Here is a 27,515-nt window from a genome sequence, read left to right as displayed (position 1 = left end):
AAGGCAATTTAGAGGAAGAAAGGGTTTCTGGACAGCCAGATATCAGCCAAATCCATAAAGAGCCAAGTATAGCTCCAATCTATCATCTGGAGCACACTACTGCTGAGCCCTACCCTAGCCAAGAGAGTCAAGTATAAAATGTGCTCAGAGCTCCTGATTCCTCTCCAACATTTTTCACTCTGCTTTGGCTGATGTTCATTTAGGTTAGATTGCCTTTTTAAATTTTTTTTCCAAAACAAGAAGACATACTTCATCAACATAAAAATGTTCTTGAGACATTTGTTCAATAAATGCAAATGATTTTAAAGTCTAAATTATGGAGTTGGTTTAATAATTTCAGAATATGCTATCTAATTATCTGGGTTATCGAAGAAAAAAAATCTTCCTTCCTCCCTCCCTTCCATCCCTCCCTCCCTCCTTCCCTCCTTTCCTCCCTCTTTTTTTCCCTTTCTTTCTCTTTCTTTCCTTCTTTCCTTTCTTTTTTCTTTCTTCTTTCTTTCTTTCTTTCTTTCTTTCTTTCTTTCTTTCTTTCTTCTCCCACTCTTTCTCTCTTCATTTTTATTTCTTTCCTTCTTCTCTCCCTTTACCCCATCCCTCTTCCTCTCTGTCCCTCTCTTCCTGCCTCCGGACATCTTTTCTTCCTCTCTTTCTTTCCTTGATTGAACTAATTGGGTGGTCAGTGATTGGTTCCTAACCAATAGCCACTGTGCAACACAATCTACATTCTGATAAATAAAAACTAATTTGCCATTGAGGAATTTTGTGGTTTACAATTTTTACAGCCAGTTCTAGTCACCACATTGCTCGGTTTTGTGTCACCAATTTAAGGAGCATCAGAGACCACCTTTAGACCACTGTGTGTCTAATATTATAATCTAGGCCTTTGGTTTCTACTAATTATTATATTGAGGAAACTGATCATAAGAGACAACTCCACAAAACATCTTAGAAATTGGTATTTCCCTAATAAACATCTAATGTTTCTACAGAAGGCATATCATACTTATATGGTACTTCATAGATCACAGAATTTTTAGGTTTTTTTCTTTTATTTGTTTATTTTATTTGTTTATTTATTTTGAGAGAGAGACAGAGAGCACACATGAGCAGGGGAGTGGCAGAAAGAGAGGGAAAGAAAGAATCCCATGCAGGCTCTGTACTATCAGTGCAGAGCCCCACACAGCACTCAATTCCACGAACCATGAGGTCATGACCTGAGTAGAAATCAAGAGTTGGATGCTTAACCAACTGAGCCACCCAGACACTCCAATCATAGAGTTTTTATATTGTTTAATCTCACTCATTCCTTCAATATTAATTTATTCACAAAATTATTGTGTGATAGTTATATACAACATCAAAGAAGATGTCTTTGACCTTAAAGAATTTATAGTCTTGTCACTCACTCCTTCCAAAACCTATAAAAAGTAGATCGTATTATCTCAACCTGAGGCTTACAAATTTTTAATAATTTAAATCAATAAGGTGTGAATGCTGGGTAAAATCCTTCTGAATCCATGATTCTGAGTCTCTGACATAGCCTGTACTCATCAATCCCTCCTAGTAAGCCCCATGAATGAAGTCACAACAGTGTTTCTGGAGTCAGATGAATCTGAGTTAGGATCCCAGCTCTGTTTTTTAATACCTATATGAATGTGAGCAAATTACTTTTCTTCTCTGAGTGTCCCCATTAGTGATAGGGACTGGTCATGCCAGTCTTCACACTACAAGGTTGCAGAGAAAACTGCTTCCAAGACTGTAGCAAATGAAAAGGTGGAGGTGGAACATAAAGGGCTGAAACTGATATGGGGTCATTGAGGCACTTAGCATGGATATAAAAATAAAGGGGAGGTGGCCCCAATCAAAAGATATCTTAATATTAAAATCAAATTGGCAATTTATGACTCATAGACTGTTTTTGTAAAAAGAAAAGTTTTGTCAGAAACATGTTTGGGTTGGGTAAGGAAGTGAGTCAGGGTTGTGCAGGTGCAGGGTTAAATATAATCTTTAAGATTTTGAGACTTTGTTCATCTTTGTAGTAGGCAGAATCTAAAATAGCACCCCAGGGGCACCTGGGTGGCTCAGTTGGTTGAACATCCTACTTCAGCCCAGGTCATGATCTCATGTTCGTGAGTTCAAGCCCCGTGTCCGGCTCTGTGCTGACAGCTCAGAGCCTGGAGCCTGCTTTGGATTCTCTGTCTCCCCCTCTCTCTGCCCCTTACCTTCTTGTGCTCTCTCTCTCTCAAAAATAAATAAACATAAAAAATTTTTCAAAAAATTAAAAAATAAAATAAAATAGCACCCCAAAAATTTCCTTTGCTAATCCTCAGAACCTGTAAACAAGATGAGTGATGTACTATCACTCTTATGGTTATGTTATGTTATGTTGTTTTATGTTATGTTATGTTATGTTATGTTATGTTATGTTATGTTATGTTGTTATGTTATGTTATGTTTTATATTATGTTATGTTACTATGTTAGGTCACAGTTGATCTTAAGGTAGGAAGATTATCTGGGTGAGCCTGATCCAATCACACAAACCCTTAAAAAGCAGAGAGCTTTCTCTGGCTGATAGCAAAAGAGGAAGGGAGAAGGTATAAGGGAGATCTGAAGGTAGAAAGGATTCACCTTGCCACCACTGCCTTTGAAGAAGCAAGGAGTCACAGGAAAGGACTGAGGAACAGCCACAAGGTATGAAACTGACTAGGCAACAATGACAAGTCCTACAACCACAAAGATCTCTATTCTGCTATTAACAGGAACAAGAGTGGAAGGGAATCATGAGCTACAGTTTGATTTCAGCCTTGTAAGATCCTGAGCAGACCCAGCCATGCAGTAGCCATGCCGTCACCGACTTCTGACCCAAAGGAACTGTGAGAAAATAAATGGATGTTTAAGCCACTAAGTTTGTAGTAATTTCTATGCAACAATAAAATTCATACAATCGTGAATATTTGGCATTAATTTCTGTGTTAAATATATTGTATTAAATTACCATTTATCTTTATGATTGACCTTTTCTCAGCATGCCTTTAAATTGTGTAACCTGAGTGTAGTGTCTCATTTACCTCATCCTTATCCAAGTCTTGCAATGCTTGGCATAAAGAAGGTCTACAATACCTGTTGTTATCTTTATCCTTATTAGTTCACAATGACTTCTAATTCCAGTCTTACTGATAGGGAATTTTCTTAATCTTCCAAACTTCGTCAAAATTTCTCCTCTTCAACTGCTCCTACCCACCAATGGCCAATACTCATGCCTCCTTACTTACATCAAATCCACCTAGTCCTGAGATTAGTCAGATGATTGCCAATTAGGGCAATATGTTAAGGATATCACGCCATGTAATTGTCTTCTTAAAAGGCCCCAGCCTCTCAAACAATTCCAAAGTATTTTCCTCCTATGTATTTGGAAATTTCTTTTTAACATTTGGTATGGTACTTTGGATTCACATTAGTAAGAACATTATCTCTCACATATTTTACCTTTCTCCAGCTTTCTTTTCAAAATAACTTTGCTAAATTTAGGCGATTTGGGAAACATGGGTTTGAATATGGGAAGTTAAGAACAAAAAGGGTAATAGCTAATAAATTTACTCTCTGATCTAGTGCATATGTGTCTAAATTGTTAGAGTAACTCTTGCTCAGTTGAAGACAACTCTTACTTTATTACAAAAGGAAGAGAAGCAAAGTAGCTATAAGGGTCACTCATAATCACCCATATTAATGACTGTTTTCACTATGATTGAATCATAGATATTTTTTGTCTATAGAAAGTGGTCATTTTTACTGCACATGTTGATTCATAATTGCATAACTAATCATGACAACTTTATTAATTGCTTATTATCAAAGGTTTTCTCTTTTATTAGAGAACAAGTGACTTCCTTCCCTTATACTGGTGTGTGTATATATCTCTGTGTGATAGAGATTAATGCAGAAAGCTTTGCAGGAAACTGCCTCATTGATTTTGTTGCCTTTATATTTGTCTTCCTTAGATGACTTCCACTAACATAGATGGAGGATGTATAGCCCATTCCAGTGGGACACCCAGGGCCTTGCCTATGGTGGTTGGAGTTCTGGCTTAAATTCAGGCAGCTGAGTAAGTAAGAGGTTACAGGGGTATTTTTAGAGAAATGAATGCATTGTATTATTGGTTATTTTTAAAGTCCCCAGTCCAGCACTTCTTGATGGAAGTACTCTTGTGAAGTATTAATCCTTGCTTGTGTTTTGTATATTAACTAGGAAATGCATTGCCAACGCTGCTATAATCATGTGCCCTGAAATATTATTCAATGTTGTAACGAGTTGTACACAAGTTCTATCTCTGGAGTCTATGTGTTTGAATATTCTCATGCCATACTTTCAAATTCTTCAGATCTCAGGCTAGCCAATCCACCACTCTACCATACGATTTGGAAGTGTTTTCAAAAACTCATGTTCTTTTCCCACATTATTTAAGACTTAAATTGATTTCTGAGATTTTTTTATGCAGTAGTAACTTCTACTCTTGCATATAACTTAATTTAGCAGCATCAGAGCTAATGATGAATAAATGTACCCACCTCAGTACATGGCACCTCCTTTTAGAGAAAACTCTCCAAAAGTCTTTATTGAAGAAAGTATCAAATCAGTACCTTAGAGTCTTCAGTGCTATGATAGTGCATTGAATACAAGAAAGCTGATGGGGTAGTTTTAAAAAATGTCCTGACAGAGTCAAGGTGATGGCCATTTTTAGCTGCCCTGCTATCCATCACCTCTTTCAGCCAAGCATACTCCATCATATGCAACAGCCTCATGAATTTATGCATCAAGCTGTGCAGCCAGTCGTGCCGAGGGCGCTGGTGACAAGTGAAATTGCTGTGCGCCTCATTTAGCTGTTTATTGCGCCTGAGTACGTGTTGCAGCTGTCATCCCACGATGGGATGATAGTGCTCGTTAATAGACAAGACAGGCAAATAATGATGGAGGCCACAGCAAGAGATGCTCATCTGCCAATGGGCTCTGAGCAATATCACAAACATCCACAAAGTTTTCCATCAAAAGCACCTCTGTAAGAAAATAGAGAGGGCAGGGCTGTTCTTCACAGGACTAACAATGGAGATTAAACTTTTGAAAAAAGTGTAGCCCAGTAGATTTTGTAACTTAGGGCTGGCATTTGGGGTTCTACACCGTGCTTCCCTTTTAAGAGAATCCCAGGAAAATGACCACACACACCAACCCGGTTTGCCACCAGTGTGGCAATACAAGATGACTGTATTCCTGCTGCACACCATGGAATTAACCTTAACACACTGAACAGTTGGCCTTACTCCCCTGCCATCCATGGCCCCAAGAATTTGCAAATGTTATTTCCCATTTGAAGACTTATTTCATACATTTAGAACTTTGGATTGCTATCTTTCAATTCTTCTCAGTAATTCAGTGGAAAGTAACTTGAAATAGAAATATTCTATCTTTAGATTTGAATGGAATTTTCTTTTGTATAAAATTGAATTATACTCAAGCATTCATATCTTGGCGTATAAGGAAAGAGGCTCTTAATAAAATCTTTCCCAGATGAAAGTCTGTTAAACAACTATCTTCTATTTCCTTCCTTCCCTGAATGAGTGGTGCTTAATCTTATGGGTATTTTAGAGTTGGTGATTAGCAAATGCTTTAGGTATGGGCTTAAATGTGAATCTTTATGATTTACCAACAGATTATTCATTGTGTTAGAATATAGAACTTAAAGAGTTAATTAATATGTTTGGTATAATGAGATGAAGCAAATTCTGACACTCCTTTGCAGACTTTTATACACAATAGTGATCTCCAAAAACACTTGAATGCTATGCTTGAAAACTGGGTATTGTTTTGAATCCCAAATATAGACACAAACATCAAGTTCCAAATTGTGAACTCAGGACAGAAATAATTATAGATATTTTATAATTTAATAGAAGAACTTGGAAAACCCATCAACATAAAAATACGGAAAACAAATATAAGAATAACCATTAAACACACACAATTTGGGGAATGGCTCTCTTGTATATAATAACATGTGGCCATGGTCTTTTTGGTGGTGTCCATCTTACTATGAGGTGAGACTGTCAAAAGTTTAATAAGGACATTATTGTTAATAAGTATGTCAAGAACCATAGAAAGTACTAACTAGGTCTAGAGAGAACACTTTTATTAGGATCCCAGAGGTATAATGATGGGAGAAGAAAAAAAAAAAACAAAAAAACCTTTAGTGTGGCCTTTTCATTTTAATGATGAGGAAACCAAGTCCCAGAGAGGCTAAGTGACCCGGAGAGGTCTTCAGTCATCTGCAGCACCTGCAGTAAACCCAGGTCTCTGGGACCCTAATGTCCTCCAGAGCTGCCTTAGCTGTGACATTACTCATGTTCTTGTGGGGACTGACAATGTGGGCTGTTTTTTTTTTAAACTACTTATTAACAAAAGTCTTGTTTATATTTGTATGTTATTTTGAAGGGATATTCTGACTTATTTATTTATCATTTATATATGGCTATTTCTTTAAAAAATAAAGTAGAGTAGGGAATACAAGGCATCTAACAATGAAGTTAAAATAATAACGGTTGTGTCATGAAAGACAAGAGAGAATTATAGCAAAAAGCTCAGGCAAAGGATAATTACTAGATTTGAATATAAAATTTGCCACTGATTTAAAAAGGTTGATTCATTCTTAAATGTGATCATTGTCTTTGAGCCAAAAATTACTTCAGTGAGAATGGATCTTTAGCTTTATGATGGAAATAAATGAGAAAGTATAAGTTAACTTGCAAAGAAAATAGTTTTATGATGCACATTTCAGGAATCTACATATTCTGTAAAGTGAGGCACATCCATATTAATTATCTAAGGTCCCTTCCTTCTTTAAAACATTCATATCTGTGAACCTGCTGTTACTTAAAATGTATAACAAAATTCAGTAGACACAACTTTCCACTGGGTATCTTGATCCAGGAATATCTGTTTGTCTTAGAATCTTTGATAAACACTTAGTATACAGGGCAATGTGTATTCTATAACAATTAATTTGGATGCACAGTAGACATCATTATACAGGAGCTACAAAATCACATTTGGATTATACATTATAGCAGTGATTTAGCTCAGAGTCTTAATGTAAAATCCTATGGACTAACATGTAATAACTTTATGTACTTTATTTCTTTTTCCCTATTCTGTGCTTACTAGGGAATAATACAGTGGGAGCTATATTATTCTGCTCCTTTGCTTTTTCAAAAATAACAACAACAAAATTTTTTGGCATTTACGGAACTAATGGTCAGCAAATTTAAATATGTTGACTACTTTTTCTTAATTAAATGGAAAAGAGATGTGTGTCACACACACATACACACACACACAAAGTTTTATTAATGTTTCATAAAATGGTTGCTACAATCAAAGGAACTGCTCTGAAAATTAAATTACTGGGCTGACTCTGGAAATCAGCATAATATGCTCTGTTTAATTCAGTCATGCTGAGATGTTAGATTCTCCTTCATTCTCTCAGCTTTCTCTCTCCTTCACCTGGGGGCATCTGCTGATGAGTCTCTTCTAGAGGTTGTTTAATGACTATTTTACAGGAACTGTCAGCTTTCTAAAGCCCAGTGGCATTGGGCGTCACTGTATTACCAGCCTTTTTACACAATTGGCCTGACTGTAAATCGGAGGTTTAAAAGTACAAGAAAAGCTCCTATTTGATTTAATGACTGGCTGATGGAGGTCGATTAATCTTTCTGTGCTCAGATGTTTTACTCATAAAGGTCATCTATTGTTTGTTTATACTCACTTTTCTGATGTTAGAAACACAAGAAATAAGAAGGCCATTTTGAGAAGAGCAGATAGTCTCCTTAAGAAAATCCCTGTCATATGCACTCTGGGATTTGGACTCAAATCCTAATTATACAGTAAGTGAAATGAACACAGCCTTTACATTAACCTAATGTAAAGCTGCAAAACCACGATACCTGCTCAATTTGGTTAAAGAAATTAAAGATGGTGGCTTTTTTTTTTTTTTTTTTGGTAGGAGGAGGCTGTTTAAAATGCAGATCTTTTTGGTTGCATAAAGAAAAATATTTTTTCCTTCCCCTTCTTCACCTCTCTTAAAAAACCAAACGGGAATCTTTGAGCACTATCACCTTTACTTAGGGCATTACTTTTATTCATGGTGAGGAGCTCTATTTTATTAAAAAAAAAAAGAAATTGAAAATGTATCTTTTTTTTCAAATTAGATTAATTCATTGTAATCTTGGTATATAATACAAAGTCTTGCTTCTTGAATGTTAACATGAGTACTCAGGTTATCCATCAAATTATTTTTTTTGGTTTTAATTTTTGATCAAGGGATAACTTGTTTAATCAAAGAATGTGTCAATCAGTCGAAGCTAGTCAATGAAGAGCGTGGATTGAGAGTACAAAAAAGTAGTGCACAGAAGGTGACCCTGAGGAAATATTCAACAACTTTGTAAATCTACTTTTTAAAGTTGAGACAACATAGCAGAGTTATTCTTTGACCAACAAAATATTACCTGACCATTGGTGTCTCCAAACAAATGGAATAGAACAATGTTTCCGGCAGTTGTCCTGAATGGAGGTTTCTGATTACAAGTGACTATAGGAGAATGAGACCCATGAGCAGGTGGAATACACATAGTGAACAAAGATGGTTGTAAATTCCGCCCCGCCACAACCTTTCAAAAGTGAGAATATAAACACTGAAGAAAAATAGAGTCCCATAACTTTTCACTGGACAACCTATCTATTCAGACATGCAGACCAAGGCTTCCAGATATTAATTTTGGAAAATCCCTGGAGGTAGGAATTTCTGCTATTACCAAGCTATTCAGGGTGTCAAAAAGCCACAAAAGTAAATTTAACATTGTTTTCTATTTGAATCTCAGGTCCACATTCTACTACCAAATGGTCACAGAGCAACCATACATACTAAAATGTTGAGTCAAAGTTTTTCTCGAAGTATTCTTTGAAAGGCATTTCTAAGGGCAAATGTAAGAGAAGGGATAACTGACAGGCAATCTCTGATAATACTGGCATAACATAACATAGCTGTTTTGAGGCAGTCGCCCAATCACCTCTTCTTGAGAAGTTCCAGGATTTCTTTTACTGTACAGCGCCTTCCGTGGGCTTTTACGGTTCTAAATTGTATTCATTTGTTTACATGGTGGTTGTTCTCTGGAGATTTGTCTTCACAAGGACAGGGCCTGTTTTACATTCTTTTTTTAAGTTTTATTTAAATTCCAGTTAGTTAGCATACAGCGTAATATTAGTTTCAGGTGTAGAATTTACTAATTCAACACTTGCTTGCAACACTCAGTGCTCATCACAATAAATGCACTCCATAATCCTCATCACCTATTTAACCACCCCCCCCCCCGCCACCTACAACCCCCGTTGTAACCATCAGTTTGTTTTCTGTCATTAAGAATCTGTTTTTGGGGGGCACCTGGGTGTCTCAGTAGGCTAAGAGTCTCAAGTCGGCTCAGGTCACGATCTCATGGTCCGTGAGTTCGAGTCCCACGTGGGGCTCTGTGCTGACAGCTCAGAGCCTGGAGCCTGCTTCAGATTCTGTGTCTCCCTCTCTCTCTGCCACTCCCCAACTCATGCTCTGTCTCTCTCTTTCTCTCTCTCTCTCAAAAATAAACATTAAAAAAAAAGAATCTTTCTTGGTTTTCTTCTCTCTTTCTCTCCCTTTTTTCCCCTTTGCTCATTTGTTTTGTTTCATAAATTCCACATATGAGAAATCATCTGGTATGTGTCCTTTATATTTATCTTGATGGATCCCAAATATCCAGTATCTGGGACAGTGTTCAGCATCTGGTAAGCACTCAATAACTATTGTTTGAATGAAGTAACCAAGTTATGGTGTTTTTCATGTTCAGTAGGGGACTTACTAAAGTGTCTAAATATTACATTCCTCATTGGAATTCAGACTGCCTCTGCTTGCTAAGCATGAAGGAGCAATGAGATTGGACATGGAGATGGAAGCTCTAGTCTCAGCTCTGTCAATCTGTGACAACCAAGCAAGGCACTCAAACTTGAGCTTCTCCAATGCTTATCTGTAAAACCCAGGATAGGATGTATCACTGCAATCCTTGACAACTGTGATACTCTGATTCTTGGGTCCCTGCTGTTCTCATATGTGGTCAGCTATTTTTTTTCCATCTACTTGCAACTCTAAATTATTACTAACACCTAACATTTACTAAGCAGTTAGTTATGATGGTAATATTATCTCCCCTAATTCTCCTAACGATGCTGTGAGTTAAGTTTTTACACATAATGAAACTGGAGTTCAGAATGATTTAAAAACTTGTCCTAGGGATCACATTAGTCCCAAGTAGTATAGAGAAGGCTCAGGCCTTGGGCTCCCACTGCTGATTTTTCTGCTGTTTCCATTGTGCTGCCTAACTCTATATGTGGCTCATTCTTTCCTGGACTTCTAAAAGTATTATAAGTTTGTATTTAGTATTATAATGTTTTGAATGGAATTCCCAAAGGAAACAAGACCCTCTATGAAAAGTCCAATTTATTATGAGTCAGACATTCTGAGTTGTATTGTTATCAGAAGTGAGGAGTCTCCTCTGATCCCCCATATCTCTTCTCATTCTCTGGTGGCCAGTGTCATGCACTTTCAAGACAGCTGGCCAGTGGACTCTATGGCCACAAAATAGAGCTCAGCAAGCTGCTCACACAAGGACTGAACTTGTGACCTTGGCGTCATTTCCATCACACCCCAAGCAATTGAATTAAATAGCCAAAGACAAGTCTAACACAACATGAAATGAAATACAGTCCCAGAGATGTGGAAATATTTACCATTCAGTCTATTTATATTTCAATTAATTTCAATTTTTTATTTTGAACTTGCACTTTGTAGAACAGTATACTAGGAACTGAAGAATAAATGCATAGTCTGGACCTCTAGAACTTGAAGAATAAGGGACGAGGAGGAAACATTTCTGGATGACCACAGGTCCCAAGAGATGGCAAGCCAGAAGTCATGGAAGTACAAAGCCAGAAAAATGCTCCAAATCTATAGAATGACTTTCCATATCTATAAAATCCTTTAGGATTAGCAATAGCCCTCAAAGTTACCACATCAAAAGGACCATTTAGGAACACATTGGCTCTCATAGCTTGTTGGATCTCCAGTCTTTGCAATGGCTCTGGTTTGACCTTTGTCTTCTCTGTATTGTGATCTTGTTTTTATTTAACCTCAACAGATCTCAGTGAACTTTGTTCCTTCTTTTGAGTTTCCATTTATTGTTCCCTAGTGCTCTGAGTACTTACTGGACCTTATCTTTGATTTTGCTTTTACTCCCTTATTCTTTGGATTTACTTCCTCCATATTATACTGATGGTCCTGCTGCAGTTAACATGTGGATTTCCCTGAACTAGTTGCTTCACACTGTTCTCTCCAGCCTCCAAAGGAGCCCAGAGATTTTCACCTTAATCCTTTGGGATGCTACTGCACTAAATGCCTAGGGACAGGGGTTCCAGAATCAAGTGTATGTTGAAGAGACAACCTTAATATTTTATTTTCAGTGGAGTAAACCCAGAAACTGTGGGCTAAGGGTTCAACTCAAGGTCAGCTTGACCAGGAAGCAGAATTTTCCAGATAGATTTTGACTTTTAGCTAATGAACTAATTAAGGGAATGGAGTGTCAAGGAATGGCTTCCTCTTCTTCAGTGCAGTGGACTGAATGTTAGTGTCCCCCACCCCCCAGTTCATATGCTGAAATTCTATCCCCCATGTGAGGCCTTTGGGACATAATTAGGTCTTGAGGGTGGAGTCCTCATGAATGGGATTAGTGACCTTTTAAAGGGACCCCAAAGAGCTGTCTTGCCCTCTTTCTATCATGTGAGGATACAAGGAAAAGAAGATAGTCTACAACCTAGAAAAGGACTCAGAACTCAGCATGCTGACATACTGATCTCATACTGCCAGCCTCTAGATCTGTGAGAAATAAATTTCTGTTATTTATAAGCCACCCATTCTATGGTACTTTGTGATAGCATTCTGGACTGAGATACTCATGAGTCTTCTACCTTTCTTTCTCAATTGACTTTTCCTTTAAGATTCCCTCCAACTCTGAGATTTTGAAAGATGTAATGCCAGCCAAGCTGAGCATATAGGAAAACGTGATGGTTCATTTTCCTGCTTCTGTTGTCTACAAATCCATCATTTCCTTCTAGGAATTCACTCCATAAAATGAGTTATATTTTTAAACCACCGAAAGAAAACATTTAATTTATAGAGTTTAGGAAAAAAAGATTACCCTTTATTACTGTTCAATAAATAGTAATTAATTCAATGTTGTTTGCTCAATGCTGGCTCTTAAGTTTGTATCCCCAGCAAGCTATATGTAATATTTAAAATTAACCTCAACTTCATTATTACTATATGAGTCCAAATCCTTAGAGTAATCTCACTCTCTTGATATAGGCTAACTTCAATATTACATCTTAATGTATGTTATATTTGGGATTCAATTTAAGTAAGTCATGCCCCTGAGTATGTTTAAATGTTTATTTTCTAAGATTTCTACAAAATAGGACTGACTTAAAAAAATCTATAATTGTTAAAAAGGATGAATTTCCTACCAATAATTGCATATCAAACACAATCAAATGAACTCCAATTTGCTAAAAGGTTGTTCTTTATTGCTTTGACAATAGAATCTGGAGACCTACTGAAGTTCCATTTTGCCATTTTTTTCAAGAAAGTTTCAATGAGTTTAACAGATTATCTGTTTATATCTGTAATGATGAGGAGGACAGGAAATTCGGACAGCAAAATAGGTCACTTCTTAGGCTGGCTGCCAGACTTTGAAAACCATGATAACAAGTTGGTTCTGCCAAGTAAGTGAAATCCAAATGCTGGCTGAAACATTTGCAAAAAAAAAAAAAAAAAAAAAGAAAGAAAGAAAAAGAAAAGAAAAAAGTAAAAAAAGGAAGAAAGAAACCCATGCTAATAGGCACTAATGTGTGAATAATAATTAGCGCTGTGTGGGTGAAATTTTCAGAATGTATAACATTAATGTAGGGGTTTCCATACACGTAAACAAAGCTTTAACATGGGCTAATGTGAGCTATGATTATGGAAATGTGTAAGGGCCAGTATAACAATGGTGAAATTCTCATTTCAGATAAGCTAATTTTAGGTATAGAAATTCTAAGAATGTTAATCATTATTATGATCTTATAAAGTCCTCAAAGATTATATCTATATCTATATCCCTTTATATTGGAAACAGGTCTGAAGTCTGATAAAGAGTTTAGTAACACAAAATTAATGCATGTGAAGTTAGACAAATGTCATGTATACAAAGCCACACTACATAGATGACTGCTGAGACAGCTATTTATCCTTCCCTACCTCCTGGACATGCCACCCTCCAAGGCATCCATGCTTCTATTCTTTAAATCTCTTTATACGTCTTTCTCTCTCACTCTCTCTGTTTCTCCCTCTCTCCCTCTCCACCTATTATTTATCTGAAAATATAGGACCAGTTTTCTCAGTGAATAGTACAGAATTATAGCTAAGAACCATCATGGGCTTAGTTTATCTAACATGAAGAATAAATTATTATTCTCTTAGAAATACTGCTGTGTCAAGGTCAGGGTTGAGGTCATTTACAAGGCAATGTAGAGGACAGCATATAATTTACTAGCCAGAATCACTCACAGCTGATGTGTGTTGGGGGGATGGGGATCTTTCCATCAGAAATCTATACTCATTTAGCTTTCATAAACAAATGCTTTTAAGAGTATAAAAAAAAACTGTGTTGTGAGCTTAATTAAGAAGCATCAAATTACCCACTTCTTTTGTTCACCTTTGGAAAATATATTTAGTAGCTGATGATTAGCGACCTGTGTGTTTATTCAACAGAAATAAGAAACTAAATCAACATGTTCTAATGTGCTGTCCTTTGCAAATGAAGATAACACTATTGATTCACAATCAAAGGGCATGCATTTATTTCTTTTTTTCTTTTGGGGGGTTAAAGTATTGATGATGAGTAGAATATCATCCCCAGTTTTTTACCTTATCTAATTTGTGACCAGCACATTAGGAAATAGCTGCTCAGGGCAAAACAAGTAGCCCTTGATTGTGAAGCACAGTAAACACAATATACAAAAATTCTGTTGTTGTTGTTCCAGGCACAAAGTGACCCAGAGAGTTTTAAAATAATGTTCAGATAATCCTAGCTTTCACTGTTTCCAAACATTTTTACTGATGGTCCAATTCACCACTACCACTTGTTGTAGAGTCTCCCTTTATGCTAGGAATGTGCCTGTGAAATAAAGAGGGCAGAAAAAGGGACCATCAGGGAAGAATCCAGAAATAGTAAAGTCAGATGCCTGGAAGCAAAAATGATCTAATGTTCTGCAAACATTGTAAGTGACATTATGGTCTTAACCCTGTAATTTCAAGTCAATATTTAAAGCCCACCCTTACCATTTCACCCTGATTTCAAAATACTGTGAAGAATCCCCCTGTTTGATAGATCCTGCTTCTCTGTTCTCTAGCCTGTGTCTTTCCATCTCTTTCTCCTCATAGGCTTTCTTTCAATAACCATTGCTCTAAGCCAAAGGGAATTAGAGACAAGTTAAATGAGGCCCCAAGTTGTCTAGTGGAAAATGTTGACAAAGAGATAATTATCCACTACATATTCTCATGTATTTAAAGATATAGTACATATAGAAGGGGCACTCGATCCATGCTGCAGGGAGAAGTCTTTCCTTTTTATGCCTTCTTTCAGGCATAAAATAGATGGAATGCTAGGGAAAGCTTTCTGGGGGAGCAGTTTCTGTTTACCCCTGAATTTCAAAGCTCTCCTCTGCTGATCTTTTGCCTGTACTCAGTGAGTATGCCCAAGTATTCCCTACCCTAACAGACGGGAAATCTTCTCATCAAGCTAGCATTTCTCTTTAACAATAACCCAGCTTCTTCCACGTGGCCAGCCTCCTTCCTGTATGCCTGGATCACCTGACCTCTGCTTCCCAGCTCTCACAGCTCACCTGAAGCTTTTCCACCTTCAATTGTCACTTTTGAGCACTTTTTCTTGTTAGAAACTCTTTATTCCCAGGAATTCCACATCATACCTCGTTGTGATTTCCCCTCCTTTTCATGATTTCAAATCCTTTCCTCTGCTCCCATTCTAAAACCAAGTGTTCTTGGACTCCCTCTTTGTTTGATTGCTCTGCTTACTCTGTACATTGTCTTTAGTGGTGTGTGTGTGTGTGTGTGTGTGTGTGTGTTGAAAGTGGGACTCATCCATTCTCTTGATCTTAACTATCACCTACATATGTCTATCATCCAAATACTAGTCTCTAGCCCTCTGGTCTCCTCTGATTTCAGAACTTAATACAGATGTTATGAAAAATCTCTACTTGGTCATGCCAGAGACATTTCCACATTTTCAAGAGGCTCCAAAATGTCTCTAACCACGTCCTCCTCAGCCTACCCCATCCATATCAAAACTTATTGCTCATTATAATGCTTCTAACTTCAAGCCCTAGGGGTCATTCCTCAATTGCCTGCCTGCCTTCCTGCCTTCCATAGCTTACAGATGATCACCAAGTCCTTCTAAGTTTACCTCCTAAATGTTTCTCAACTCTATTTTTTTCTTGGCCCAAATAGTGCCTTTTTACTTCCTGAAGCTTCTCCTGACCTCCAGTAGGTAGAGTTCAAAGGCAAATTTAACATAAACCTAATAAGCTTCACCTTCCAGATGCTCACTTGAGTGTTCCTCTTCTCCGGAGGCCCTGGGAGGAGTCTGACAATGTACTCAGTCAATTTGGTTTATTTGTTCGCTATCTCTTTCTACACTGACTCCTTCTTCATTGCACTTTTCTTTAAATTGAGTGGCCTTGGAATGACTATAAGCATTTTTAAGCTCTGCCTAAGAGGAGGGTGGGCTGGGAATACACTGGTTTGGGTTCATACAATATATTTATGTGGTTTAGCAATCATTTGTGTGAGGACTTCAATTATTGCTAGCCATCCAGGACTAGGAATGGCTTCCAGGAATCCTCTTCATCCCCACTGTGTCAGCTCATACAGTGGTAATACAAAGCAGCTGATGCAGAGTTCAGGTCATCATTGTGACCATGTCCTGTGGCTCCAGAAGCAGAAGCATGTATACGTACTTGTAGGGTACAGTAGAGTGCACAGTAGAGTGGAGGAAAATCTAGTTTGGAAATGTCCAGGCACAGATTCTAATCTAGGGGCAAATTCTTCTGATTGTGAGACATGTAAAATTCAGAGCGGAAGGCTCATGTCTTATTGATCCCAAGTCAAAGTGGAAGTACTGTCCTCAAAAATACAGCATATATAATTGGAAACCCATCATGGACTCTTTTTTCTTTTTGATGAAAATAATGTAAATTTACCAAGTTCCTGCAATTTTAGGGCAAACTCTTGTACCAGTGTTGTGGTTAGAAACTCATATTTAGGGCATCCCAACATAATGAATTACTTCTTAATCTACCCAACTCACTTGAAGAAAATCTATCAGTTTCAAAGGAAATAGCAAGCAAAATTGTCACCAGTGAAGAAACAGCCTAAAGAAATCAGTGTTCTGGTGATAAAACTCCTACACGTGTTAATTAATATGTCAATATATGTAGTATGAAAGTAATTTGATGGCACATTTAAGTCATTCCATTCATTTGAGTTGCTCTTATATATAAATTGGGATTATATAAATTATATAATCCTTATATAAATTAGGATTCCTTTTCCTAAAGAGGACCCCCAAGCTTGCTAGAGGTCATTATTCCCATTTTTCAGTTATGTAAACTGAAGCAAATGCAGTTTATATTGCTTTTCGAAGGCCAGTTAGGTTATAGTAATAAGTCAGAGTAGGGATTCAAATCTAATTCTTTTAATTCTAAAATCCTAATTATTTTTACCATGCCAAAATGCTACATCTACTAGTTAGACTTTATAACACAGTTTCTCTACTCAAAACCAAAGGTCAATACCATTTCATAACCAAATGATGCTATAGTATATAAAAAAAAAAGAGCTTTGGTAATTTTTTTTACATTACTATTACTTAAAATTGAAATGAATTATAGATATTATTAGTACTTAGGTGCACCATATGATTTCTTAAGACTTTGCTAATGCAAATTTCAAGGATTATACTACTTACATCTTAGCAAATTCTATTAAACACATTAATGGAAATCATATTTTTAAATTTGTTTGTAAATCTTCAAAATTATCAATGTGTGAAGGCAATCTGTTCTTCACACTTTACCCTTGAAAGTTGATATTAGCCCTCTGAAAGCAGCTAAAAGGACTGAGGTAATAATAAATGAGAAAATGAATCCTTGGAATGATAATTAGAATGGCACCCAACTGAAAGATCATGACAAAACATGGCATGACAAGTAGTGGAAATTAAAAGCCAAAATTAATCAAAATATGAAATAAGCACCAATAATTAAAGTCCCTTACAAAAATTAAAGATAGTGACTCCTTTAATGATGAAAGAAGCCTTGAAGGTATGAATATGATACATTATAATACAATCTGCTACTTGGCGGCAGCCAATTCACAAATACTCACGTAGGAAGAACGGAGAAAGTGTTTCTTACATGTTGAACCCCTAAATCTAAATAAAAGCAAACGAATAAGCAAATCTGATGACAGTTTTCATTATATAAATGAACATTTCTAATTTCATTTCTTATAGAAACTGCAGAAAAGCATTTTGGCAAATAAAAAATCAAGAGATGATTTTACCTTAGATTTAAATGGAAAAACCTTTGAAGTGGGAAGTATAAGAAAGCAATAAAATAGTTTAGTGGTTTGACCTTTACAGTTTTTTTAATCCTTAAAATATTTCACTAAAATATTTTTAAAAAATAGATTTTAAAACATGAAGTTGATCATTTATCTTTAAACAAGGTGAATACTGGCTGTATATGGAGTAGAAATAGGTATCGTTTTGAGTTGCAGGAAGACAGTGATAAAAATATCTGATAACCAAGAGTGTGAGAATATAAAAGTACAAAATAAAACTGAGTGAAGAAAAGAAACAGACTGAGAAGATAACATGGCTTTTAAAACTAAACAAAATTCATTTTAAACCATTACTTTATTCCAGTTTTGAGCTTTATTGGGTAACAAGGAAAAATAAACCCAAGAGGATATTTTAAATTTTCTCCTAACCTTGTGGATGTATTCCTAAATCTTCAGGTCATTCTAAAGATCAGAATGAGTGCATGACTAATGTAATATAGGAACCATAAGAAGCATAACTTCTTCATAGGATGGGAATATTCACCAGGGGAAAAGAAAGTTTAAAGTCTTAACATTTTCTGACCGAGTCACATTTGATAGCAGAAAAAATAGACATAGATAGATGAATTTAGCAATCGTTTACAGTAGATTAATTGTTAAAATGCATTTTCATCAACTCAAATATCAAATGTAGAAATTTCTACCTTTAATATTGTAAGATTAAGATTCACAACAATCTTAATGCCAACATTCTCAAGAATTTCAGTCATGTAAGCACTGGTGTCAGCCCCTCTGTTACCAAAGGCCAAGAAGAACGTGCCACACTTCTAAGCAGGTACTAATCTCAGAGAAGAAAGTATTTTAGGCAGAAGTTGATTCTTCTAGGCTGTAGGAAGAATAGCACCAAAGATACTCCACAGAGAAACCTGAAAGCATTTGTAATGATAAGAAATGAAGAGGTGATAAAAACCAGGAAGAATCTGTCTTTCTTTGCTTGGAAATTATGAAAAAAGAGAACAGAAGATAAAGAGGAGGAAAGCATTGGGTTTTACAGCATGATACTTGTTGCCACAGCTAGATTGCCACTGACTGTTGGAGCTGAGCAAGCACAACACGGGAAATGCTAGATGCATTCTACAGAATGGAAGTCAGGAGTAGAAGATGGCAGGCAGAAGGAGGCAGGACAAAACAGGATGGTAAATTACACTGAAACAGATTCAGATGCCTTGCAGGGCATCATAGTATTTCTTTTTAGTTGTTAAAGGCACATGGGCCTACCGATCTCAAAAAGGCAGGTTGAAATGAGTAAAATTTAGACTTTGGCCACAGATGTCATAAAGGTAAAAGGCCTAGCAATGACTTAAAGTTCATCAACTGTCCTGTGTCTTCCAAGAACCTCACCAAACCATCTTAAGTGAAGAACTTTGCTCATGCGCTGCCTGAACAATAAATAGTATGGTCTCCTTTGTTCCCCTTAACTTCTTAAATGTCCCAGCATATTTTTACTTTAATCAAGAAGTTTTCTTTTATGGGAACAAATATTACAGATTATTACAAAACATTATATTATTTTCTATATATTATATTCTACATATATACTATATATATGGTGTATTATGTTCTATATATTTTATTCTAGATTTCAAACTGAATTCCATTATGCATTATGCTTTACCATGCATTTTTCACCACTTCCATTATGCCCATTTTTCTTCTCTATGCCCTTGTCAATTGATTAAAATACAGAGTTCAAAAATAGGCAAAACGATAGGCTTAGTCAGTCTGGGATATGTGGAGCCCGTGATGCCATGTCCTTATTTATACATCTTTGAGACCATAATCAATTACCGACAAGCATTGCTGACTCATGGTTAGTTCTCGGGTCTTTCTAATCCATACTGCTCCCGCCAGTCATGCCCAATTTTATGTCTGTGAAGTCATTGTGAGGTCTTTTATGTTTGGGAATTTAATGTCACTCTCTGCCCACAAACATCCCCAATTGTAATTTTGTTTTTCAACTATGTTTACTGTGATGTTGATAATAGATCTCTGTTCTAAGTGATAATAAATTCAATAAATTCAACTTGCTGGGACTCTCCTTGAAGGACTTCTTGGTTTAGTAATGAATGATTGGTCATTTTTTAACTGCTAGAAACTTATAACACGTTTTCAGTATTTAGAAGCAATATGAGCCAAGAAAAAATTTTCTAATGTGTAGAAGGCTCTAAGCTCATCAAATAATAAAGATACAGGTATACAATTTATTGTTTAAATTCTGTGTTATCACTGTCCATGTGGCAGCACCTGTTTTTGCCAAAAAAACATCATTAAATAGCACAAAGGAGTTGCTCGGTGCATGATTGCCAACATTGTGAAATATTTACACATTCATTTGAACGAGCTCTGACTTAAGTTAATTTTATAATAATATATTATTTAGCATTCCATTAAAACTAGAGAATAAAGTCTTAATTTTAGTGAATTCTAGACAAATTAAATTGACTTTGTTGCTAGATTTAACAACACCTGAGTTCCCAGAATATTAAGTGGAATGAGATGCCTCTTGGTAAGTTTAAAGAAAAGGGAAAAAAAAAAAAAGAATCTTTAGGGGGGAAAATGTACATAATGGGAAAGGAATAGCTGACTATTCACAAGTGCAATGGAGTGCCTCAAGATGCAAAGCAAAATTACATATAGCTGTCTAATACTGACTTACTACTGCATATGCTCGTCAGTTTTCACAGTTTTTCTCATGAGTTGTGACAAGATGACAACAAAACTACTGCCTTAATTACACGAAGATTGGAAGGTGTGTAACAGCCCCTCAAGATGACTGAAGAAATTTCACAGGAAATACAAACCTCAAGACTAGCATTTAAATATGCCAAGATAAAAATGTTCAAGTTACACGAAGGCTAAAATCTTGATATCCTATTCATCCTTTGGTATATGCTACTGGTTATATTTTGAGCCAAAGGCCCACCGTCCCCGTTTAGCAATATGAATATATTTTCTAAAAGTTAGTTACAACCCTCATTGGAAATCTTCTTGTTCCCACAAAATCATCTCATATAAAAATCGTGGATGATATGAAGTAATGAATTTCTAATGCATTCTTTCTTCTAGTGGCATCATTTGTGTTTACATGGTAGGCAAGATCTCACATATGAGGAAAGTCTTCCCAAAGCCAATTCACAGCTTGCCACTGCCCTTAGTATTCGAAGATGACATTGCTGATCATGAGTGTGCTCCAAATGGAAGAGTAGAGGAAGAAATCAATGTACAATAACACTTTCCAAATGTAAAGATGACTCTTTAATTTTCAGGATCTCTTAGACTTGACTGCCCAGATGTTTATTAAAAAGACCAACAGTCTCCGACTGCCGCATGCCAAAATGCCCTGACTGCCTCGGCAGTCCCCCATGCCCACCAGGTGGTTGGACTGTGAGCAGCTATGAAACCTGAGAGCATTTCTATTTTCTATTTTCTTTGCCTGCCTTCTCTTCGGTTCACTGTACAGCAGCGGCTTCGGGATCTGACTGTCATTCATTCTCCACGTATCTACAGCCTCAGAGGGTTGTGCTGTGATGAGCCGCAGACTTCTGTGCTGACAGACTGGCTGAGTTCCAGCCTTCATTTCGAATGATCCTATCTTGCCAGTTAGTAGAAGTGTTGCCCATATCTGGGTCAGTTCAAAAGCAAGGTTCTAGTGAAGGCCTGGTAGGGCCCTGGAACAATGCATGGGGACCATCTCTGCCCTCTGACGACTAAATCATCGATTGTTAATGGGTGTTAAATGCATGTCAAAAGAAAGTGGATCATTAGTGTGTTCTATATATTCAAAAGGCCATGGATTTCATCCCTAACCCCCCCAAATTACTAATAAGGTGAAATACGGCCTGCTGAGGGATCCCAGAATAATCAAAATGACAACTATATTGGTGTTCAATTTAGATGAAGATAAACACATTTGCAATATGTATTCTTTAAGATAAAGACGTGAAGTCAAAGCCAAAGCTAAGGACTTGATGCTCGTATTTATAGCTAAAAAAGTTGAAAATTAACTCGACAAATTTAGGAATCCCTCCTAAAGATCTAACTGACCACTTAGGGTACAGCCTGAACACCTACATCCCACAATGGATTATCTCCCCCAGAACCTGTCACCAGACAGGTGAAGAACCTCTACTCCATTTTACAGCAGGTCAACCGCGTCCAGACGCTAATTACTTGAGAGCCAGAATCCGGAGAACCTAGATACGAGGCTTGTACTACCTGACCACCACACCACCGTGTACTTCATCCTCATGCCAGTAGACATGGAGAATAAATATTTAAAAATTCAATAAAGTTTAGAACTAGAACTGTGTCTTTGTGTGCAAACCAATTTGAATGATTTTTTTTCTTTTTAATAATGTCTTCACCTGGTAGGTTAATTTTTAAAAAGAGTAAGAATGAATTTAAAAAGTATAGAAAAGAAAATGTCTGTAAACCTGAGTGATTATAAAAAGCTGAACAAATGCGTTTAATAATAACATGAGTGCTTTCATTTCCAGGGTGGAAGATAAGCGAGTTTTAGCTCATGAAATTATTAATGCATTGTGATTAAAATATTATGTTTTCTGTAACGTGTTCTAGATGCACTGCTTGTTATGGTTTGTTATGTTATGTAACTGCCTATATCTCAAAACGTATTTATTTTATTGAGTAAATAAAACTTCGCTCTCCCTCTGAACTATATTAATTTTAATTTTTAGCCGAGAACACTGTGATTGACTGTGCTTCATTATTTTTGAAAATCTTAACATTTTTGAAACCGAAACGCTAAAATCTGGTTTTCAGTTGTTCACCTCATTGTTTTCGTTTTGTTATATTGTATTTATTTCATTAGACAGATGACAGCTATGCCATCTCTAAAGGCCGCATAGAAACAATACCAAATTTGCACTCAGGGTGAGGTTCACTGTGCCTGTATATGCATGTTTCAGACTTCTCTGATGAAAACATATTAGCTGACTTCTTATTATATGTTCAGTCATTTTTACATCAGTGTGACTGAAAAGCACACCATACAAAGGGTCCATGTGTCAAGACCTTTTACAGAAGACCAGTCAGTGCACAAATGAAAGAGAGAGAGAGAGAGAGAGAGAGATCTTGCATGCCAGACACAGGAGCACTGCATCCTCTGTATTAAATATTAGGAACGTATACACACAAACTGCGTAAGAAGAAAGGTCTTTTGCGGTTTTTCCCCTCACACGTTCCAATTTAGAGACTCCTTGTTGTAGCACATCCTCTCTTTGGTTTCTCTTGTTATCTCGACTGTTGCCAGTCTACTTATTGCCTCCCTCATTTCCATCAGACTGTGAGTTCTGTGAGGACACACAGGATGGCAGGATTCCTGATTCCCTTATCGAGCTACCTCATCCAAACAGCTTAAAGCAATATTTTAGCATCTAGCTGGTGTCCAATATATACTTGTTGAGAGAGTGAATGAATAAATGAATGGATTTTCAAACATAGCCATGAATAAGTTAACTTATGACTTCTCCTTTTTCCCCTTCCTTTGTCCCTGGCTTTTTCTTTGTCCTTAGGACACAAGTGTCATTAACTCTTGCTGAGCTCTGTGGTTTTTCCTGGATTCTGCCACAACCACCAAATACCTCGTCTCATGTAGATGCTGCCAGCAACTCCACTGGGTAGTAGTCATCCAAAAGGCATCACTCCTGCTATGTCTGCCATCTTCTGCTCATCATACTTACGATAGACTGAGGGTTTTTACTATGGTATGGTTATGTTGTCCCATTCTCAATGGAGAAGTGGGGTTAGCAGTATCTAATAAAGTAAGTATAATAATAATGGCTAAAATGTACCGAGTATCCATAATGCACCAGACACCGGGTTGGCTTTTTATTTACTTGGGCCACATCCAATTCTTATCATGTTATATCCATTTCACACATGAGGTGAAATGACTGACCCAAGGTCACATTGATAACCATTAGCTAAGCTGAAATTCAAGCCAAGGTCTGTTCGGTTTCAACATCTACATTCTTTTCACCACACTGTGTAACCATACCAAAGTTGCACTGCCTGTACCCCTATACTTTATAGAGAATTTACTGATAGTTTCTCCCACCCACTAGTGGTGCAGCAAGTGTTTGTGCAGAGATATTTCTAGAAACACTGCTCACCTCTAGTCGCAGGATCAAGGTTCTCCACTTCTCTCTTTATTTGTTTCCTCTCAGGAAAGGTCTCTTTACTTTCACACTTCTAGAAGCGTACCTCACTAGTAAGAGCTTTTTGAGGGCAAAGCTAAATCTTGTTCTCTTTATTCCTAGGGTCCAAGACAGTATCTAGCACATCATGTCTTATGGACTCACCAAGCACTATTTGAATGTATGAATTGAATTGAATTGCATTGGAGACAACTCACAGACACACAAGTTAACAAGCACAAAGAATGCAAGACAGATGGATCAGTTTGATACAACCACTATCTTGAGCAAGTTACTCAACCCTTCTGTTATCACATACATAATAGAAGGACAACTACTCTCTTATAGGACAGTTGTAAAGATCAAATAATAAGGCAAGAAAAATGATCTAGCATAGTACCTGGAGTATTTGTAGGCCTGTGCCCTCAGTCACAGTCCCTCCACCAGTTTAACTTTGTGCTACTTTCAAGGATCACATTGTTACAATCTCAGTGCTTTTTAAAGGAACTGTAAAGTCCAAAGCAGAAAAAAGAAGGGAGCTGTGTAAAGCAAGAATGGCTTGAAAGAATTGACCTTGGGTAGGCTTGTCTTTCTGCTAATTGCTTTGTTTTCCTCCAGCACTGATGATTTTGATCCACTCACCATTTAGCTCCCCCTAACATTCTATCTCCTCCCTTTCTCTCCTCCCAAATGTAGGCCAAATTTTGACATTCCTACCTGTTAATATCTATCTTAAATTGGTGTCCTCTCTGTCCCCTCTGGCTTGGCTTTATCTTAGGTCCCATTATCTCTCTCCTGGTCAACTGTAACAGCCTCCTGGGCTTCCTGCTTCTAGCTGGGCTTTTAAAATCACACAGAATAAAGCAAATCCACCAACTTTCTCTTTTTCAAATGGTACTAGTGTAGAAAATCCAAATCTACTGGATTTTCAGGGGTAGTACCAATTCCAGTGCACTACCAGTAGGATATTCTGGGAGGAAAATTCTTTATTTTCCAATTACATACTGTCATAAGAAAAAAAAACTTTTGCTGGGCCATGTGCCCCACTTCTTAATTCAGAACAAATGGTCACCATATCCTTGGGTTGTCTTGTATTCAAGGAAAGGGAGTCTCTTACTCCTCCTCCATCTTCTAATTCAGAATGAGTTACCCCCATCTCGGAGCTCACAATTCAGGCTAATACTTAGGGCAGTGCAACTGAGGAGCATTGTATTTTAAATAGGCTTATGTGGACCAGCCTTAAAACCAAACAATGATTTATAACATTGATTCTTTGGGAAAGGGCATTTTATGTCCCACGTGAGCATCTAACAAATGAATTTTTGTAACCAAGCCCCATTTGCAAGTTGGAGGCTGCCTTTATTAGGAAGAAAGCAGTAAACCAAGAATTCATATCCCTCCCATTAGCAGTGCTGGAGAGGACAGAATTATGGACTAATTGTTTAATTGATGAGCATAAAAGGAATATTTTATTTAAAGCCACACTTTGGAGTCATTTCCTTTCACCCTTTCGGTTGTCTGCCTTATAAAATTCTAGCAATCTTTTTTTCTACATTTTCTTTTCCTTTCCTTCACCCAAATCTCAGTAAGATTTCATTCTAGGTCTGAGCATATTATTTGCTTTACGGTAGGCTCTGGTGGTAATAAAGCATTACTCATTTTTCTGCTTTATTTCCTTGAGACACAGAGCAAACATTCAGTAAGTGATAGCTCTGTTCAAATGCTACTGTGTAAAACAAGTGAGCAAGACTCATGGCCCCTATCTCCTCATGGAGGGATGGAATGATTTTGAGAACAGCACAAGACAATAAATTAAGTGAAGGAAGTTGTATCTCCTGAAAATTTTCACCATAATTTCTCCCAAATAGTTTAGAATAGTTCATTCTGTTTTATGGCAACACCCTCAAGCTAGACATTCTTTCTCATTGATTTTAAGGAGAAAAGGAAGGTACCGTTGTACATGAATAGGTACTGAGATTATTAACTATTATAAGATCTCTTTTGTTCTGTTGTTTGGGTTTCCTTTTTAACCTAAGATTACATTAACAAATCAGATCTTGCTGAGAAATTACTTGCACTTTTCACCAAACGCTTCCCACAAGGAAAATGGTGATTTTTTTCACTACTGCAAACCAAGAATATTGTGGTTTTCTCTAGATGAATGAAACTAGAGAATTCTTTCTCTGAGAGCATAAAGCAAACTGATTAAGTCAAAGAGGTGAAAGCCACAGTCTTTACTTTTGAAGTATTCCCAGCAAAAATCTAGGGGATCTTATGGATAGTCACACCATAATCCATTGTATCTTAGGTATTTGCAAGTCCTCAGCAGGTCGCCATAATTTATACTTGTTAACCATATAAACACGTAGGAGGCTCCTAATTACTGCGAACACTGTTGAATTGTCTCCATTTTTAAGTAATGATAAAAAATGTTACTAAAAGAGTGTATCATTTTGTTAAATTGACTAAATACGTTTGTATACATGTCACTTTTCAATCTGTTGTTAACAATAACCTTAGAAACAGTCCATTGTAAAGGATTTATGAGTTTAATACATGGAACCTAGTCTCATATTTTAATAAACATTCTCAGTATTGAAAATGAATGAAACGTACCACCAATTTAATTCATAGGATTCATTGAATGTTACTGAAGGATCAATATAACAGACAGTTAAGATGAGCTCTGGTTTAAGACTACCTGGGTTCAAGTCTTAGCTCTCTCACAGATGGGCTGTGGGACAATTAAAAAGACACTGACTTTTTTCTACACCTCTGCCTTTTCATCAATAGAATGAGAATAAAAACTGCCCCAGCCCTTTATGGCTGTTGAGATGATTAATATACTTAGAACTCAGCACCTTGCACATGGGAACATGCACTGATATCTTAAATTAGTCGTGTGCATTTGGGGCTGCTTTGGCATTATATTTGATAGTGTTTGCTAAAGTAAAACAAAAATGTAAAATATTAACATATATTTATGGTTAAAGAAGTTATAATTTTAGCTCTTGACTATTGATGATGATGATAAGAAATTCTGCATTCTGCTTTTCACGCCTAACAACTCAATTTTTAATAGACAGTTGATACCTGAAATATGTAAGCTTTTCGAATCTGAGATTAATCTTTGCTAACTAGATCCATAATTTGGTCTCACCATTCGTAAGCAAATAAGTATAGGAATGGATGCCAAAGGACAAACATAGAGGAAAAAAATAAAATTCTTTCACAGTATGTTTCACCTGGTTTGGCAAACTTAAGCTATTTAATAATGTTTACCCAGTGAAATTAGTTTGAATCCTTGAGTCATGTCCTAAATATGAGACAATTAAGTTTCATAGAAATTGTGAAAACGCACGGCTTCCCAAACTCTCGATTTTTATATGTTCTTTATAGGAACTCATAGTCTAGCAACCGCTACTGAGCTTGGCTGTCCTCAAACCAACTCAGGGACGCAGAGTCTCACATTTCTGAGTTTAGCAATCTGGAGAC

General features: G+C 36.8%; 1 long non-coding RNA gene across 3 annotated transcripts in view; it reads left to right on the top strand.

Annotated features, from left to right (window-relative positions):
- LOC113598756 (uncharacterized) overlaps positions 1-27,196 on the top strand; it is a 943,191-nt gene extending 915,995 nt beyond the window's left edge. For all 3 annotated transcript variants that reach the window (XR_003419461.2, XR_008298453.1, XR_008298454.1), the window contains 3 exons: positions 2,762-2,875; positions 4,001-4,104; positions 23,397-27,196. This is a non-coding gene — a long non-coding RNA (uncharacterized LOC113598756). The remainder of the gene's footprint in view (positions 1-2,761; positions 2,876-4,000; positions 4,105-23,396) is intronic.
- Positions 27,197-27,515: the final 319 nt, after the last annotated feature.

The sequence above is a fragment of the Acinonyx jubatus genome, chromosome B2 (genome assembly GCF_027475565.1).
Source record: "Acinonyx jubatus isolate Ajub_Pintada_27869175 chromosome B2, VMU_Ajub_asm_v1.0, whole genome shotgun sequence".
NCBI lineage: Eukaryota > Metazoa > Chordata > Mammalia > Carnivora > Felidae > Acinonyx > Acinonyx jubatus.
The sequence above is the reverse complement of the archived record's forward strand: the minus strand, read 5'-3'. Positions and strand labels throughout refer to the sequence as shown.